Source organism: Ptychodera flava, chromosome 20, assembly GCF_041260155.1.
Source record: "Ptychodera flava strain L36383 chromosome 20, AS_Pfla_20210202, whole genome shotgun sequence".
NCBI lineage: Eukaryota > Metazoa > Hemichordata > Enteropneusta > Ptychoderidae > Ptychodera > Ptychodera flava.
This window is the reverse complement of record NC_091947.1, coordinates 11,570,002-11,583,434: the sequence shown is the minus strand read 5'-3', so window position 1 is coordinate 11,583,434 and position 13,433 is coordinate 11,570,002. Positions and strand designations below refer to the sequence as shown.

Here is a 13,433-nt window from a genome sequence, read left to right as displayed (position 1 = left end):
AAGCTAGTGTTGGTTGAAGGGTTCCAAACTTACACAAACAACTTTTCAAGCTGAAAAGCGCCCTGTTGGCCTGGTCACTCAAGCATTTCTGTGCTTGGAACCATTGGCCAGTCCAGGATAAAACGATGCCCAAATAACTTTGAAAAGAAGTAACTGCCACCCTTTTCCCGTCATAAAACCACTTCTCATAATTCTTCAGGCTCCCACCCCTCCTAAATACAACAACTTTAGTTTTATCAATATTAACTGACAGTTTCCACTTACTACAGTAATCATACAATTTGTTGAATAAACGTTGTAGACCAATTTTAGAACTACTAGTTAAGGTGAGGTCGTCTGCAAAAAGTAAATAAATAATTTTCAAAACACCAATATCGACTCCAGAAAAATGTGTACTTTGTAGTGCTTCCCCAATATCATTTACAAACATAGAAAACAAAATAGGTGAAAGCACTGAACCTTGCTGGACACCATAACTACAGGTAAATAACCAGTAATACAATTCGGTGTTCGTACACAGGATTTGACATTTTGATACATCGAGAAGATAATTTGTACATTTTACCGTTTACACCAGATTTAAGTAGTTTGTAAAACATACAGTAATGGTCAATTCTATCGAAAGCTTTCTCGAAGTCAATGAAAGCTACATACACTCTGCCCTTTTTATTTGCTAGGTATTTTGAAATAATTGTGTAAAGAATAAAGAGATTATCAGAAGTACAGTATGATTTTCTAAAACCCGCTTGTTCTTCAACGATTGGAGAGTTTTCTTCTATCCATTTATGCAATCTTATATCAAGAATGTTACAAAAAATCTTCCCCATTATTGGTAACAAGGTAATACCTCTATAGTTACTTGCAGAGTTTCTGTCTCCTTTTTTGTAAATAGGAACAATGACACCTTGAGCCCATTGAGATGGGAAAATTCCTGCTTCAAAGACAACATTGAAAAGTTTACACATCATTTCTTTCATGACAAGTGGACAATTTCTGTAAAATTCTGAACTAACACCATCGATACCCGAGGCTTTGCCTATTTTAAGCTTATTAATACACATGTCGATTTCATCCAAAGTAATTGCAGAATTCAAAATATCTAGGTCATTATAACCACCTTCTTCTCCCAACTCCACGTTATCAACAAAACCCTTAATTTCGTCATAAAAATGAGCAAAACTATCATTTACTAGACCTGGTGTATTTAAAAGGGATTTAAAATAATCCAACCAGTCATCAGTTATTATTTTACAAGAAGGTGGAGTTGGCTTCCCCTTCACCAATGACCAAAAATACCTTGAGTTCGTTTGTTTGGCCGCATCAACTAGTTTTTGAAGATTACAACTCTTGTGACTTTGTTTCTTGTATGCGACAAACTCTCGGTACTCACGCTTACATTTTTTCAATTCTTCTAATTACATATTGATCTATTATTTCTGTATCTATTTACACAAGCATTTAAAGTATGTTTAAAATTCTTACACTCATTGTCATACCATGAATTCCTAGAGCCCGTTGCAAAGTCATTTTGTCTAGGAGCACAGTTACGTGTATGTTTCATATCATTGGCCGCAGATTGCAACATCTTCAAAAGGCAGCTAGCGCCTCATCAATATAAAATTCGACAAATATAACTCAAAATTGTCTATCTGTGCTCTAGCTTGAGTGGAATCCCAGTATGAAAAAAATGCTCAGACTTTTCCTTATCCCAAATATATTTGACAAAGCTTGTAACTGTGTTCAGGTTGTCAGTGTCATCACCGGTACTATCACGAACATTTTGTACAATATCTGACCCTGGAAATTGGTTACAACATCAAACAAAAGGGGTTGATGGTCTGACTCAACTCTGACATCAACTTGAAATTGTACAATATTGGAAAAATTATATGGAAAGCTTAACAGATAATCTATTACACTGGATCCTGAGCCACTTACAAATGTAAAATCCCCACTTCCGTTCTGCTTACACAACCTACCATTAACAATACGCATATTAGTGGTTTTACAAAAGTCAAGAAGTTTCTTGCCAATATTATTACATACATTATCTTTGTTTTCACGGATTGATACATCCATGTCAAAATCGTTCAAAACAACACTGTCAGGCCATACATATGTGGATACATCATCATTTGTAAAATCTGGTTCGTTCGCTGTGCGGGCATTAAAATCGCCACAAACGTAATATTGCAAAGAGGGAAATTGTACAAAAAACTGTGCTAACTCATGGCTTAAAATATCAAAGGTGCTCCCCGAATCATCACTTTCAACATTTTCGGGTGGAATGTACACGACAGAGAATATGTATACTGGAACTTGTACAGAATTTTCATTGTACATAAACACCCAGACAATATCATTAGACTTGCTGCAAATAAACTTCACCTTAAAGTCTAGTGATGCCCTGTACAAAACGACTATACCCCCAGGGTGTCTTCCATACTTTGATTTTTTAAAACCTGGTTTTTTGAATGATTTAAAGCCAGGAATACCTATGCTTGAATCTTCTGAAATCCATGTTTCTACCAGACAGATTAAATCAAATTGTTGAATGTACATGACAAAATCAAAATCACTCAGTTTTGACACTAATCCATGGACATTCCAAAAAATGCAACGCAAGTAATGCTTAGTTATGTGATCACAATGTGGAGAAATGATACACTCTGTTTCATTATTGCAACTCTTCTCTCTTTGACCTTGGCCTTCATCCTATCTGCGATCGCGGTTCACTATTCTATCGGATAATGGACGGATATTGTCTCTCGCGCTATCATAGACATACAAGATACCGTCTATTTTCAGTTTATCGTATGATAGAAACGCTCTCTTACCCTGAGCTCTTGCTGCTGCTAGGTGGTGACCAAGTTTTCGCCGAATGTCTCTGACTCTTTGGGTAAAATCTTCCGTAATCTTGTAATCGGTGTCTTTCAAAATCTTAGCTGCTTGATAAACTTGATTGCGTTGTTTGAAGTTAGCGAACTTTGCGATTATTGGCTGCTGTCGTGAACGCGCACCCGAGAGACGATGTACCCGGTCAAACTGTATCGTGCTGCCGTCAATTCCAAGATTATCAGTCATGAATGATCTCACTTTGGTGCAACGTACGCGTCCAATGAGAGAAGAGCAATTGAAAGACAATACGTCATCTGCCAAGGGTTGTATGCACAGGCGCATACATTGCATGCAGCTCATTCAAAATGGCCGGCGCTGGGTTGGTGTGCCCAGCCGATTTTAGGACGATTTCTCGCCAGTAGCATAGGGTAAGGTATGATTTTAGGCAAAAGGGCCAGTCGATCGATTGTTTATGCAACCACCTGACCGATGACAGTTTTTATCACCGAAAACGCTCAGAGATCCTGAATTTCGCTGATTTATGAAATCGGGCGGTGAAAAGCTTTCGCACCTTGAGTTTATGTCTGTGCAGCAGTGGACAACGGGCCCAAGCCGGGCCAAAGCCCTGCAGCTACAGCCACTCCCGACATGTACAGTAATATCACGTACCGTTATTCTTTATTAAATAATCAAGTCATGTAGACATTCTACACATTGATGATTATGCAGTGCGTTCGCCTGGCCCGAGCCAGGCAGCCATAGCCACTCGGTATAATGCCAGTCAATATGTAGGCCTATAGGCCTACACTTATATCTCATGTACGGTGATTCTTTTACTGAATAATCAAGTCGTATATAGACATTCTACATATTAAATACGATTATTATCCCAGCAATGTGCCAAGCGCCTGTGCATTACAGTCAAGAAACCCGTGTGTGCCAAACCCTGAAACTCCACACTAAATGACAAGCGCTGTAAAGCAGATCAAACAATACTCATTCTTGGCCATCACGCATGTGCTGATGGACGTACTGCCAATCATGGACCGTTGCAATCTTGTATTCCAACGAGAAGATGTCAACTTGGCTACTATCGAACCGATGGTCCAATCAACTATCGCGTCTCTATAGCAAGACAGTCTAGGCGAACATGAGAGCAAGCTGACGAGGGAAAGTGAAAACAATGTATATCTTGGTCATTCTCTAACTCACGTAGCTGTCAATCATATCGAAATTTATGCAAATGTCAGGCGTGACTTCATAACGCATCTCATCGAACGACTGCAAGCACGTGCACGATTTCCCAGTGAATGTACTGATTTACTAACGTGCCTCGATAAAGTTCTAAATGCCAGCAAATATCCAGATCGTGATCCTGAGATTCGTGTCTGGCGACACTGATTGGCCCATTTTGGTGCTAATCGCATTGAAGATGGCGTGCCAATGGTAGCCCCAATACATGGGCCCGATTTGCAGGGCGAGTTTACTCAAATGAAACCCACGGACGACCCAATTTCAGTGAATATTGTCGTATTCTGAGAAACGAATATGGAGAGCTGTTTCCAATGTTCCAATTGTTAGCCTGCATAGCTCTGGTGACTCGGTTTCGTCCATGCCCTGTGAACGGGGATTCAGTTGCCAAAACCGCGTACTCACAGCACAACGTAATCGACTACGTGACGATCATGCCGATGATCTGATGCTCCTTACAATGGAAGGACCACCGGTTGCAGACTTTCCTTTTGACCGAGCAAGGGAAATCTTTGCTTCGCGTGCTAACAGAAATCCCATTAAATTCTAGAGGCACTTTTTATAATTCCCGGTATGAATTTATACCACTGTTACATTGTTAGCTACAGCATGGAGCGAGAGACGTTACCTCTATGATTACAGTGCCTCAGAATACCACGTTGCACACTGTCAGTGTATGTGTGATTTTGATCAGTTTCGTATTTTTATTTTTAATTCAATTCAAATTTGTTTCTCTGTTCAGTATGACTACCAGTACATCAAATATCATGTTACTATTAAAAATATCATCATTACTGTAAACATTTATTACAATTCTCCGGAACCAACAGTTATAGACGGCTCCGAAATTTAGATCGTCAGCAAGTACAATTATCTTGGTTCTACAGTGGATGATAAGTTATGCTGGAATGAAAATGTCGATGCTATTTGTAGTAAAGGTCAACAACGTGTGTATTTCCTCAGGAAGTTGAACCAATTTAATGTAAATAAGTCTCTGATGACGTTATTTTATGAATCTTTTATTGAAAGTATTTGCACTTTTTCAATGGTCTGCTGGTATGGCAATTTAAATGTTAAGAACAGAAACAGAATTAGTAAGATAGTTAAAGTCTGCAGCAATATTATCGGAGAACAACAAGTAGGCCCCACTGACTTGTACGAGAAACATGTTTTACGTAAAGGGAATTCCATCATACATTCCAAGTTTCAGCATCCTCTACAAAACGATTTTGACTTGCTACCATCCGGCTGCCGTTTCAGAGTACAGGCTTTTAAAACCAATAGAACCAAAAACTTTTTTATCAACAGAGCTATTGGTCAACTGAATAGATTGAACTAGTTTTTGAATATACTTCTTTTTATCTCTCTGTGATTTTTACTTATTGGATGTGCTGTTTGGTGTTTAACCTTTTTTAGTTTGTCATGTTTTTTGATTGATGTACTGTGTTTGTCACTGCTGCAATGTCAATTGCCCAGTCATGGGTTAATAAGATTGATTGATTGATTGATTGATTGATTGATTGAAGTGTCAAAAAAATTAATCACAACATTTTTGCTCATGGTTGAATGCGGAAGTGGCCGTTACGCATTCAGATGACGACGATACGCATTTTTGCTAAGCCTTTGCGTATGTGAAACGCATTCGACCGCGAACACTGTCACAGTGTAACTAGTATAATAAATTGAAATTAGAAAAACCCACGTAAGTCATATGTTTCAATGACTTACGAAAATGAAGCATCTAGCTGACGGCCACGACGTATATAGCAGAACGTGAATTCGCGATTTCGACCATGAGAAACGTCAAAGTAAGACAATTTCTTGTACAACAGTACTAGATGGTATAATGCGCTTTTTCGCAGTACTAACTTTTGTGAAAGAGCTTGTTTAACGATAATGGTGACAAAATAACATTTTTGTCTCACTGTGTCCTTTTTGACGAATGTACGCTTTGCCAAAGTGTTATTTTCAGTCCATCCTTCAATCAAAAACATTCGTTTCTGCGACATTGTGGTCCCCGATAGGAACGCCGATGAGTTGAAACATGTCTAGTATCTCTTCCCTTGCAAGTTCCACGCGACAGCTATCATCATTCAGGATTTTTAGCAAGTTGCTGAAAGTACTCTCATATATCTCGAACCCTCATTTGGCGACCCCCCACTTTGCCTTCGCTCTGCCCATCTTTCGGACCACTCTGATAAAACAAGCTTTGTCATCGACATTGATTTAACCACCCATCCTCTTACTTTGATGTGTGGTATGCCCATTAGACTTGCCATAGTCCAGAAGTCACCTGCTATTTGTCTTTCTACATCCATTATCATACAAAGATTTTGTAGTGTGTCATGCGTCATCCATTTTACATCTGACTTTTCTCGCATGATACGAAGTATTGTGGTATCAAATCCAGCGCAAATCAAATCAGTAGTTGCTTCTTCGTAGCCAAGTTCTTCATCATACACGTTTACACCTGTCAGCTCTGCATCCACAATCTTTTGCATCGGGTAAAATGTAGCTTTTTCAGGATTGTTATTGCGATTCAATGAATGAGCACTAAGGACATGGCTCTCGATATCACTGCCAGGACAACAGATTTCTACAACATCATTGATATCCTCTGTCACCATTTCTAGTAAGTTGTAGCAATTTCTGATATTATTTTCATCCTGTGTTTTAACGCAGATGTGAATGGCCCTCCAACCCCTTGTCATGTAAACCAAACATTCAACCACGTGACAAACCTTTATACCATTCTTTCATATTCCACTTGGTGGTTTACCCAAATCACAAAAATGATTGTAAAGTCTAGTCTGCAGTCGTGGAAACAATCCTGGTGAGAAACTATCTGTTTCATCTCGACACTGAATTCGTCGACCGAAGTAAATTTGTTTTGATTGATCTTGGGCCCATTGAGATTCAGGCATGTTTTCAGACAACAACCCAGGCGCGATGTATTGTGTGTCGCCAACAGATACAGAAGGGCTAACATAGGCTTCAAAGACAAGTTCAAATGTTTTGAAAAGCTGTAAAAGTAAATCAATCTCGGCAAACTCACAAACACCTCTTCGATATCACTTCGACTAAAAAACTTTTGATGCTTTTGTAGCTTCTTGCTGTATTGAGAGAAATGTCAGTGGCTAGCATCGGACCAAAGATTCTTGAGCACAGCCACTGGATATTAAGGACAATGATGTCGTCACCATTTGGATTCTTTATGAAGAGAAGCTGAAAGAAAAACATTTAGGGTCAATAACATAGCGAATTTAAGCTGTTCATTTAAGATTGTAATAGCCATGTCATTAAATGGGAAGTTACAGGACCGTAGGCGTACAAGGGGGATTGCTGATGAAGCAGCCATTTGAGTTTTGAATTCTCATAGAATGGCACTTTTGTGACTTATGCAAAGAGAGGTCAAATTGTCGTAAAGGGAATAGTCTGGGCCAGGGTGGCATCATGCAGATCCTGATTCGATAGGCTTTGAAGATACAGAAACCACCAAGAACCATTATGGGGCCGAATTTTTGGGTTCGACCAAAATCAGGGTTTCTGCACCGACTAGAACACATATTCGTTCTCCGATATAAAACGGAGCAGTTTTTCAGTTTATTTTCCACTCGTTTAGTCATCGTGTATTCACAGACATAATATGCAAGATTCAATAACAATGAAGGCCTGAAACGCGGCTTCTTTTATATTTGCATAGATTTGCGACAATCCGGCTTTTATAGGCCTGGGGAAGTTCCTGTTTAAATAAGCGACTATACTGTGATACGTAAATCTTTTTTTTTTCAAAATACCCTTGAATATTAAATACGAAGATGTATATTATGAGGTTATCTCTCGATATCACCTCTTGGTGGGGTCGTATTGCTGCGAGTGCGGTTGTGGGCCGCATCACACGAGTCGAAGACGAGTGTGATGCGGCCCACAACCGCACGAGCAGCAATACGACCCCACCAAGAGGTGATATCGAGGGATAACCTCTTTATCATATACCTATGCCCACGTTATTGAATGAATAGATCTCGTATATTAAAATATGATACGTTTCACTGTGGTTTTTCTTGATGGACTACATTTGTTTGCGTCATCTCGCTCAGGCGGATTGATATACTAGCGTCTGACGTAATCAATCAGCTGGCTCATTGAAATTATTTTACGGTTGAGCGGAGAAATGCTTGAACTCTGTCACCAAACATGTAGGATATCTACCGAAGTTTCCTTCACAGAGAAAATGAAGCATCTTAGATGGTTTATTCACTACACAGACACTGCATCGATGTAAGTTCAAACTTTCTTTAATAACTACGAAACTCGGGCTGAACAGCTCACGAATTAATTACTACATCGGGAGCGACTTGTTGACAATGATATATCCTCCACATACGCATGCAATCTGAAAACTTTTGTTAAAATTTCATTAAAATCGGATGGACAATTTTAACAAAATCACGAATAAAATGTTTTTAAACTGATATTTGATCTGGAAGAGTCATTAAATTGGCGAGAAAAAAACAAACACGGCAATTTCAAATTCAACTTCAATGAAACACAACAGTCACATGTTTGAGTCCAACGTGTGAAATCTGGAGAATACGAGCGCGAAAGAAATTGAAAAATCTGGTTTCCGAAGATCACCAGTCCTGGGAGTTGTCAGAACTTGAAGAATCATATATTACGGCCCTACGACGTTTGCGTGGTGGAGACTTGAACGTGGACGTGGCAACATTAATGGTGAATGAACCGCTGTAAATAACCGCCCCGCTGAATATACCCGCTGTAGCTGCTGCCTGGGTTTGGTACATGCTTTCGTTGATGGTCTTGTGAAACTGAAATGGTGGATTTGCTTGTCTTGCTTCCGTCACATTTCCCGATGATGGAACCATTGCTGTTTCTTCCTTGTTACTGTTGGATAGTATGTTGGACATCTCATTTTGTTGCTCGAGCGACGCTACGGCGTAGTTGTTTATGCTCTGAACGTTACGGTGTCCAGACAACTGCTGCACTTGAGTTGGGGGAATCCCGGCGTGGAGCAAATTTGTTATGGCCGTTTTCCGCATGCTGTGATTAGTTTTACTTCCCGGAGATTCCCGCTTTATTACACGTCGTTTTGACAACATTAGCTAACTTGTTTTGACCCATTGGATTTTTCTTGTACCAAATATGAGTCGTGGGGGTGTAATTGATACTGAGATAAAACGGACCGTCCGGAGTGTTCATTTCTTGGGACGACGGCTAGCGAATTGACGATAAGTCTCGACCGGGCAGCTGTTCATGGCGTTGGGTGTCGCAAATATCTTGGGGTTAAACGGTCGTGTTGAACTTCCTGCTTGCCCCCATCGCGTTTTTGTTTCCCGCTCGTTGAATTCGAGATATTCTAGGCCGCCGGCGGTTTTCTTCAGCATTATATCACCCCATTTCAGCTGACGATTTTCTTGCCCGCCGCGGAAACCGAGCATTTTGGTGTTGTTAGTCCACACTGCATTGAAGAGAGCTTCAGGGGTTGATCGGCCGATAACTTCCTTGTCAACGAGAATTTTTTCTTCTTCCTCAGTCAGTCTGTCGGTTGCGTTTGGTTTGTTTCCCATTCCGTGCTTTTTAAGTTCTACTCTTTTGGCTGCGAGGCATTTTCGCGACTTCTCGAACAACTTATCGCGTATGATGGAAAACCCGTAGCCGCTGTCTTGTAAAAACCGATCGATACCTCTTTGATAGTTGGTAAGTGTATCAGGCTCATAGTCGCTGCCGTCCTTCTGGCGAGTCCCTAAAAAAACGCTGCCAGATAGTCGTCAAGCTCAGCAGGAGGGATGTCACATATTCGGCGGGTTTCGTTTGGCCTCATAGCATTCAACCATAGCTGAAACTGTTTGGTAGCCGTGTTGGTGTTTCGCACGGTATTTTTCTTTTTTTGAAGACTGACGAACTCCTCCCGGTCACTATCAGTAAACTCTACATACCGTTGATGTTGTTGTTCGGGTTGGGGTGGTAAATTGTCAAAAACTTCTTCCGCAGCTAACAAATCTGACAGACTGAAAAGCTCCTGCAGGTTTTCGCTGACAGACATGGTGGAATGGCAAGGTTGTTGTTATAGTGACCGTCTTATACCGGTGTCTCATGAAAATCACAAAATATTTCAGATGATGAAAATTGTGTAAAATGAAGTTCATTTTACTTCCAAATCGGTACGGTACATGCAAGTGTTGTGTTTGGTATTATTTTTCATAACGCATTTACCATGAATACATGAAATTTTTGAAAGTTGTGCTTTTGAATTTGCCGGTCCTCCGACATGTCCGATAGCACTTTTTGCTTGTCATCTGCACGTCTATGCTTAGCAGCACGGACGGAACAGCTGATCGGTCATCGATCTGTCAGTGCCCGTACGGTGTGATGCTCTCCTCTTTAGTAGCAGGTTAATCCGATATCGACACATGTGTTTTACTTAGTTACCCCGCATTTCCCTATGCTTCAAAACCCTGCCACTTTGGAGATCGGACACGAAATCGTAGTCAAAGTCAAAATCATAGACGGGCACCATGGTTTGTTTTGATTAGGGCACCACCATGTAAGTAGTCCGGTATGCAAATCAACAGGCCGTATCAGGCTTTGTTATGTAAATCAACAGGTCGTATCACTTTTTCATATGCAATATTCAATTGAACGAAAGAAAGACGCGCTGATCATTCCTTTCATATGCAAATCAACAAGGCGTATCACTTCATTGACATGCAAATGAACATGATAAATCATATCACTGAACTCAGTACAGACACGATACAGGGCATAGGTATATGATAATATGTATTATTGAATTAAAAGAAGACCTTGCTTCTGGAAAAGTTACAACGATGCAGTTACCATTCAGATTACTAATGAAGAGAAGCTGACTAAAGTATTTCAGAACCAGTAACATGATAGCAAATGTTAGCTGTTCATCAAATGTGCTATTTCTATGTCATTTAAGGTAGTATGCGCCTCGAAAGTGAAAGACTCAAACTTTCCTAAGGGAATATTTCAACAGTTATTTTTCAAAATCAAGAATAAAAAATCGGGGACACCGTGCAAATTTGGTACTAGAGATACAAATTAAGGAAGATTTACCGATAATTGAAATTCAAAATGGCGCCATCCCTGTGTCAACTCTATGGAGAAAAATTAAATTTTCGATTATCGAAGAGCTAAAAAGGTGAAAAGTTTTCAAACACCAAGACCTTCAAAATAACCCCCACAAGTGGTAAATCAGAAAAGAATAGTTAAGTATGAACGCCCAAATATTTGTCCCCCAGGCGCGTTTTACTTAAAATTAGCAGCTTTCACTGTAATATGTAAGTCTTTTTTCACAACATCCTTGCATTATGAAAAATGAAGACTTATCATGTACTATTGAATTAAAAACAATATTTTTCATCGAGAAGGAGCCTGTTTTGTCCGCTCTAAGATGTTACAAACGACATTTTCGTATTGTTTTGAATTTCGATAATCTTTGAATTTCTGCCTTCTGTACAGAGTTGAGTCAACCTTTACGGCATTGCACTAACTTGGAGAATGACCTTTGATCGGTAATTCCGCAACTGTATTAAGGGCAATCCATTAACATAGCTGCGCACTACTGTTTTGCCATTGTTAACGACCGCTGACTGGTTAAAACTAGTTAGGTCCGGTTATATTTGTTTTTTTTATCCCAGACAAGATATATCCTTATGCTAATAGTGTATTCATTATTATTTCAATTAAAATATTCTGATATACAGGAGTCCGAAAAAATGGTTCTGCTCTGATGAAATCGGACAAATAGAAAAACGTACTCCATTTCCAGATAATCTAGCAACTGTGCCGACAGTACATTTCTACTTTTGATGCGTCAAAAAGACTTCTCCGCATACTATCATGTGCCCCCGAGTTTGATGCCATAAAAAATGTTAGAACAAGAATCTGTTTCAAAATTTTCCTTGACTTTGTGCCTGACGAAAATCCATGCACGCTTACAGTCAAGCATATACAATGCTTAATTGGTTGTTAGGCATTCCACTGTTTTCCGACAAATGTCGTTCTAACCAAACATTTTTTATAGGTTGACTTAATGATTTGAGCGAGGCTCACTGTCAAAACAAAACACCTTTGGCTGGAGAAATTCTTCGACACAGCCAAACGGGCAGATGCGCATACACTCTCATACGAACGCTTGGACAACTGAACCCTAATTTGCCCCTGTATCATTAAATTGTGTATCGATCAGCGTGGCTTGGTGCTTCAAGAAGGGCTTCCTGCTGCTGGTCTTATAACGTCTTCCAAATATACAGCTGAGGTAGTCGGCATCACAGAATGTCACCAATATATGTTATTCAAACATCTGTATTACAATTTGTAGACTCCACCAGATTTGATTGAATTTCCGTAAAAGTGAATTTACGTGATTTCATCTGTAATGAGTTTCCTTGGTGGAATAGTCGATTATTATTTTGGCACTTCGCGCAGTGGAACTCTTACGATGGCTGGGTACCCAAGCTTCGTTTCGTAGAATTTCAGAATAATTTTAGACTTGCAAAGAAAATTGTCCCTCATTTTGCGGATGTTAGATAAAATTAGATTATAGAGCTCAAGTATTGTTTGGACATATCGATGTGGTCTATAGGAGTGCTTGAAACTGACGTCTTGGGAAAGTAGTGTATAGTATGTCGTCCTTTTTTAGACATGAAGAAACATGGACAAAGTATGCCCCCTCTTCCATGACGTAGGGCACAGGCAAGCGTACCTTTTCCCGAAAAGGAGAAATACATCGTAAAACAGATCATAAAATAGCAAATCACATGAGGTGAAGCTACATCTGAGAACCATTCAAGAATTGTGCAATTTAGAGAAAGCCGTACCTCTCCTATGCTGTCAAGATAGGACGTTGCAGTTCTCAGGAAGTCTTCTTTTATCAGGGGATCTATTTTCTTCACTAGTTCCATATAAGCAGGCCAATGCAATATTGGAAACTTCTCGTTGATTTTCCATTTGTTCTTACTGTCTGCAATCCTTGCACAAAGCTTAGGTATTTGTTCTTCTCTCTATAGCAATGGTCATATTGGAGACTTAATACATATTATATGGTAACACTGACTGTAGTGTTTTGTCAGCCGTTTTCCCCAATCTGTCAATTACTCATTAATACTGAACAAAACTTCAAAAATGTCATGACATCTTTTCTACTGAGCAAAAAATGCGAACTTTAATCCACAGAGCGATTCACAGGGCAAGTCAGTATCAAACACGCAAACGTGTCACAATTCAATCTGACAAAAAAGGCATTCACGTTTGTTTCCCATTGAGAAGATTCTTTTTTCGTAAGCGATATTAGCATG

General features: G+C 39.6%; 1 protein-coding gene across 1 annotated transcript in view; it reads right to left on the bottom strand.

The window, feature by feature from the left end:
* Positions 1 to 12,956: 12,956 nt before the first annotated feature.
* Positions 12,957 to 13,433, bottom strand: part of LOC139120036 (uncharacterized) — a 35,745-nt gene continuing 35,268 nt past the window's right edge. Inside the window, exon 10 of the mRNA XM_070684053.1 lies at positions 12,957 to 13,139. The gene's annotated coding sequence lies outside the window, so the exon portion shown is untranslated. The remainder of the gene's footprint in view (positions 13,140 to 13,433) is intronic.